Source organism: Cannabis sativa, chromosome 7, assembly GCF_029168945.1.
Source record: "Cannabis sativa cultivar Pink pepper isolate KNU-18-1 chromosome 7, ASM2916894v1, whole genome shotgun sequence".
In the NCBI taxonomy this organism is placed as follows: domain Eukaryota; kingdom Viridiplantae; phylum Streptophyta; class Magnoliopsida; order Rosales; family Cannabaceae; genus Cannabis; species Cannabis sativa.
Genome location: NC_083607.1, coordinates 8,795,619 through 8,802,090, shown reverse-complemented (window position 1 = coordinate 8,802,090; position 6,472 = coordinate 8,795,619). Strand labels below are relative to the sequence as shown.

At 30.5% G+C, this 6,472-nt stretch overlaps 1 long non-coding RNA gene across 3 annotated transcripts; it reads left to right on the top strand.

Annotated features, from left to right (window-relative positions):
- The first annotated feature begins 236 nt into the window (after positions 1 to 236).
- On the top strand, positions 237 to 5,144 carry LOC115697184 (uncharacterized). Of its 3 annotated transcripts, none has more exons than XR_009683450.1 (4): positions 237 to 696; positions 1,278 to 1,343; positions 2,271 to 3,388; positions 4,285 to 5,144. It is a non-coding gene; the product is annotated as an uncharacterized LOC115697184 (long non-coding RNA). The 3 variants fall into 3 exon arrangements; XR_004007912.2 differs by having other exon boundaries at positions 238 to 696; positions 2,347 to 3,388; XR_009683449.1 differs by lacking the exon at positions 2,271 to 3,388 and having other exon boundaries at positions 488 to 696.
- The last annotated feature ends 1,328 nt before the right edge of the window (positions 5,145 to 6,472 follow it).

Sequence of the window (6,472 nt, the reverse complement as noted above, 5' to 3'; positions counted from 1 at the left end):
TTTCATTAGCTTAGTGAAAATTCTCAAAATTGATAACATCAATTATGTGATTTTTTAATTAATTAGTGTAATATACTATTAAATATTGTACCGCTTAGCTTTATATGAAAATTAGCAGATAATTAGTATTTAATTAAGAATTAGAGTTTTAATTATTATTTATACAATTGTGGAGATATATTTGAATTCTAAGTGTGTTAATTATATTATATGTAAAATATTATGATTTTTATATTTTATGTCTGGTAAATGTGGAATGCGACGTATGGACTATAGAGTTACTTAGACATGATTTGGTACCTTAAAAATAGTGGAGTAATTTAGTTAGACATTTAAAATAGTGAGAGTTATCATGTTTATAGAATATGACTATTTTATCCTTTTGTACATTTTAGTTACTTTATGTTTAAGTTAGGGTAGATTTGTCATTTACCCTAGTTTGTCTCTTGTGATTAGTGGATTATTACTAATCTTTTATTTTAATTTTATGCTAAAGAAAAGAGAGTTATCTTGTCGATAACACTTGGAAAACAAAATAAAAACTCACAAAAATCAAACAAACTCTTGTCCTTTCTCTCTCTTTGGTTCGGTCACAAGAACACCAAGAAAGACCAAGTATTTTCTCTACTATTTTCTGATCAAGAGTTAGGGATTTCAGTAGAATTTCTAGTAGCTAAGGGTTAGAATCAGCTCAAGGTAAGTTTTTACTCCTCTCCCTTTTGTTTTTCAAGAAAAAGTTAGGTTTCAACATGCAAATTAAAGTTCTAGCTTATGTTGGCTCTTGGGTTGGTTAGAATTGAGTTGTTTGTGTTCTATTAAGGTTTTTTGAGTTATTTTATTGTGGTTTTATGAGCTTTAGCAGGTTTTAACCAAGATTGAGCTTTTAAAGCTCAAACTTAGCTCTTTAATGGTTCAATTGATTTTTGAGGCTTATATCTATTTTTGTTGCTTGAATTATGTTCATTGTGACTTGTTTAGGTATTGTGGAAGGTTTGAAACAATTTGGGGTAAAACTGATTTGTTGGTGTAATTTTTAGGGTTTCTTGCAGGGAGCCAGTTACCCGATTCAGGTAGCCCTGTAGAACCAGTAAATCGTTCCCTAGGCAAAACCATATAAACTGGTTTTAACAGTTTTAGAACCCTAGATTTTTGTGTGTTTCAGATACTTGGGTTTTACCAAGCTATCCATCGATAAGGAAACTTTTAGTTTGATTTTAAGTCCCCCAAAAAAGTTATTTAGTGTGTCACTTATCAGTTTTATGAATATTGTGACTTAGGGGCCTGTAAACCGTCGAGCAGCAGTTGCACTCAAGTTGACTGGCACACCTGAATTCGAAATTGAGGTAAGATTAGTATAATGATATGCATATATGAATTACATGTTTAGTGTGCATGTTTATGAATGATTGTTAGAAAACATATGATTAATAGCAATGTTAGTGTACATAGAAATACATTGAATATCAACAATTATATGTTTGACAAAGTACTGATTGATACTATCACATTGCTACAACTAGAGTACTGAGTATAGACTGATATTATGGTCAATGGTACTATCACTACTACAAATTACCCTTTCTATGTCTCTTTTTCTATTCCAACAAAAATAGTGTTGGACATGAAATTTTTTTGAAGAGATTTCAAGTCCAACAATGATGGACTAGAGAAAAATATATATCATGTCCATTAATGTTGAACTAGAAAAAGAGTAAGGACATTATATGTTAAGAATATAATTAAATTATTATTTTTGGTGGACTACGTCCAACTATGATGGACATATTCTGTTTTTTTTTTAAATGAAAACAATCAGCCATTTATTATTTCTCTCTCATTTATTTATTTATTTTAAAATTATCTCTCTCATACAAACCAAAAGAAAAAAGCCCTAAACCAAAAACACATACATCTACCTTCTCTCTCTTCTCTCTCTCTCTCTCTTCGTTTCTCTTGTGCGGCATCGACTCAGGTGGGGAACGACCATCTTCGGTCGTCGGTGGTCCAAAAGGACCAATAAACAAGATTTCTCAGCCCCAGTAACCCCGAACCCCCTTCCCCACCCTTGAGCTCTTTCTCTCATCGTCTTTCTTCCTCTCTCTTTCTTCATTCTCTCTTTGTTGAGTCCAGCCAAACCAACGACGGATGGTGAACTTTGACGTGTCTGTCAAGGTGTAGACCAATGACGGAGATCCTAAAGGTTACTTTGTGCGCAACTCGATTTCTCTCTGTTTTGGTGTCTCTTTGACTTGTCTACTCATGCGATGCAGATTCGAGATCTCCATTCGAAGTCCCATGGTCAAGATTTGAACTACTGTCACCTCTCTCTCTCTCTTTTATGTGTAGGTGGATGGCGTTCAACAAAGCTTCGTATTCAGGGGTTCTGTGTCAACAAAGCTTGCGGCTTCGTGTTCGTGGTTGTTTGATTTTGTGTATAACTGGTTTCAAATTTTATTTGTTTGATAGAAATTGATTTTGGTGTTTGTATTTCTTTTTAACTGGTTTGGGGGTTTGTATTTAGCCCATAAAATGAGATTGATTTGTAATTTTTTGTCCAAAATGTTTATAGACACTATTAATTCTTATGAAAAAATACTTTTTTTTTTTCTATTTTTTTTGTAAATCTAATTTTTTTTTTAAAGTTATATATGTTTTTAATAATTATTGAGTAATAATATTAGTAAAGAATTAATAATTTTAAAAATATTTTATTTATAAATTAAAATATAATTTTAACAAAAAGAAATAATATATAAATTTTTTTATTCTAAAAAATTTAAAATCCTACTTTCACATCCATTAATGGTGGACTAGAAACATTTTTCTAGTCCAACAATGTTGGACTAAAAAATACCCCTTTTATGTCCCTTGATATTATGTCCAACACAAAAATAGACTTGAAATACTTTTCTAGTCCAACTTTAATGGACTTTTGTCAAATTTCTAAAAATGGTGATCTATAGAATAGAGAAAAATTTTCAAGAAAATAAAGCTGAAACTTCAAGTCTAAATTCAACTATGTTCTGATCCGATTTTTGAAAAAGTCCAAACACAAAAGTTTAAGATTTTTTTTTTAGCTTTCCAACGTATCTTGAAAAATCTAATTAGGAGTTTATATGTGAATGTTATGCATATTTTACTGAGAATGTCAAAGCAAAAAAGTGGGTCCAGTGGTTGTGGTGAGGCCGTCAAAGCGAGGATATTGGCCGCCGCAGTGCCAACTCCGTACGATTCAAGGAAAACTTCATCTTTTCACATTTTAGGCTGGAAAACTCTATTTAATGCAAGGGGATCGCTCATTATAGAGGGAGAGACCATATTAATAGTATAAACACAAGAAGAAGGCTCTTGGAGCGAGCATGGGCGATTCGCGACAATCCTCCATCTGGTTTCTTTCTCTCCTCTTAATTTTTTATGTTTTTATTTGTCTTTAGTTTAATTATGGATTTAATTATGATCTAAACTCTCTATTTAGGAATTTGATGGATATTGGCTGAGATTATTCTATAGATTAATGCTATTTTATTGTTCTTTCTTTCTCTATTATGGTGATTTATTCATATTTGTGCTTATTGTATGTGTTTGGTTGGACACCTTATGCATGATCTATGATCTCAATACAAAATCTGAAAAGTGAATATTGAGATTGCTCTAAATGAATAGAGATAGGTTTTGATGTGAAATAAGAATATTCACATAACTTATGTGACTTTTAGACTATTGCTTAATGCGAATTGTATATTTTTCTATCTCAGAAATGCAGTAGTTAATTGGCATGCAATTTAGGACCTTTATGATCTAGAAAGAGTTTAGGTTAATTTATAATATCTGTCATCACATAGAGGAAGAAGAATGGTTAATTAGTGTTAACAGTTGGGTAATCAGAGCAATTGAAATCGTATCCCTAATTTCGCATCTATTGTTAAAACTTTTTATTTGTTTGTTTTGTTAAATTTTACTTAGTTTATTTAGTTCAAGATTTATTTATTCGATTGCCAAATAGAGACAAAAATTTAATTGATTGGTACTTAACTACAGTTCTCATGAGAACGATCTCACTTAACTGAGTATTACTTGTTAAAAAGATACGTATACTTGTGTGTTGGATTTATCACAATAAATTTTGAGCATCGTTGTCGAGGACTGTTTTAGTTAATATCAATATAGTTGAATTCTAATCTAATTTGTTTTCCTTTTATTTAATTTTACTAATTTTTTAATGAATGTGTTTGACCTGCAAAGTAAATCTAAATGCTATACCTTGTGAATTTTTTCCAACAACAGAATGAGAGCCATTCTATTCTGCTTGGGGAATATTTAAGGAGCTCGGAGAGAGATGCTATCCCAATTTCTCAAGTGGGTGTTTTACTCTATTCTTTTACAATGGACTTGATGATGAAACCAGAAGCTGGCTTGATTATGGAGCAGAGGTAACTGAAGACCCTTTGTTAAGAAGATGCCATGATGTAATAAATTTATTGAATGATATGGCAGATTTTGATTACGACTAGCATTGGGATCCATCACTTAAGGTTTGGAGTCACCAATACTCTCCTTATAGCCCAAACTCACCCCAACCAATTGAAGAAAAGAAAAATATACTATCACTTCCAAAAAAGATTAATCGCTTGGTGGACATGGTATAAGAGCTCGATGTGATAATTTAATGGCGCATGATTCAGAGAGTTTTAAGGATGATAACTCAAATAATAAAAGTTATGAAGTTGTTGGAATAATATAGAAGCACATCAGATGAATACATAGAAGAGATTCAACCTATAATTAAAGAGAAAGAATCCTTTTGAAGTGGCTGAAAATTTGCGTACAATGGATGCTTTGCTCAACAAATGATAATCTCAATTGGGTGATGAAGAAACATCCATCCTCAATTATGAAGTTATTGAAGAGCAAATCACAATCAAAGATGTGGATAGTCATGGAGAAACTAAACAACCAATTTAGAGGTTATTTGAGAAAAGTAAGAAAACAAGTGTCATTGGTGGCTGAAGAATATCACATATAGTTGTTGATTTGAGGTCATCAATGTCACTATATTATGAACAACCAATGGACTTTTATTTTCCACTAATACCACATCCGCCATATTGTATTCTCTACGAGCTACCAACGTTTTTTTTTTCCAAGCTCACCATGCAAAGTCTTGTGTTATTGGTGTGGGTTTTGTTCAAACTTATAATTGCATGCCAAACTTGAGGGTATTTTCAAAAATAACTTTTAAGTTGTCCTGACGCCATCTTATTGAAATTGCAAATAATATGAGAAATAATTGTATCTTCAAAAAATTTAAACACTAAAATTTTAATATCCAAAAAGATATTTGCCATCATATTTTGGTATACTATGGGCCAGTTGGGCACATTTGTATTGTGGAAAAATCAGTTATGATTGTGTTGTGAGAAAAAATAGCTACAGTAGAACTGTAGAAAAAAACTGAGTAGAGTGTTTGGTAAATTTTAAAATGCTATAAATTATTAAGATTTAATTATAATGATAATAATAATGACAATGTTTTAGTTAAGTTATAATCATAAATATATAGAAATTTACGTTATAATTTTTTATTTTTTTTTTATATATTTTTAATTATTTTTTCTTCCAAAGTGTAAATTAAAATATTTTTAGAGAGAAAATAAAAAAAAATAAGAGAATTAAATATTAATTATTTTATTGTTGTTAATTTATTTTAATTTTTTTTTTTAATTTTTAATGTATAATAAATATGTAGATATATATTTTTAGTATAAATAAATTTATTATAGTCTTTCGATCAAAAATAGTTTTTTTTTTTTTTTTAAAAAAAAAAAAAATTAGGTTGTACCAACTTTACATATTAGTTGTAGCTTCTTTTATTATTTTTTTAATAAAATTTTTTTGAACTATTTCTAAAATATTTTTTTATCATAACTTTTAAAAAATAGGTTTTAATTTTTCCAAAATATGTGTGAAATAGCCCTATGTGAAGGTCAAATACAACAATATAATAATGGGTAAATGGCGGCAAAACCCCCCAATACTTTCGTTTTGGTTTCATTAAACCCCCACAATCCAAAGTTCTGTGGGTAAACCCCCAAACCAGGAAACTGTTAGCAATTTAACACTTCCGTCCAAATTTAGCTATTAATTGTCAGGTTGGATTGTCCACGTGGACACAATAAACACGTGGCACAATTTTATTGGTCCACGTAAAAAATTATTTAAAAAAATAAAAATTAATTTAAAATTAAAAAAAATTAAATAATATTTCTTTTTTTTTTCTTTCTTTTTTTTTCTTTTCTTTCTTTCTTTCTTTTTTTCTTTCTTTTCTTTTTTTTTCTTTCTTCTCTCTCTCTCTCTCTCTCTCTCTCTCTCTCTCTCTCTCTCTCTCTAATACGCAGAGGCAGGCAACATCTGCCCAGACCACCGCCCACACCACAACCACCCTTCCTCCGCCCAGACCACCACCCATACCACC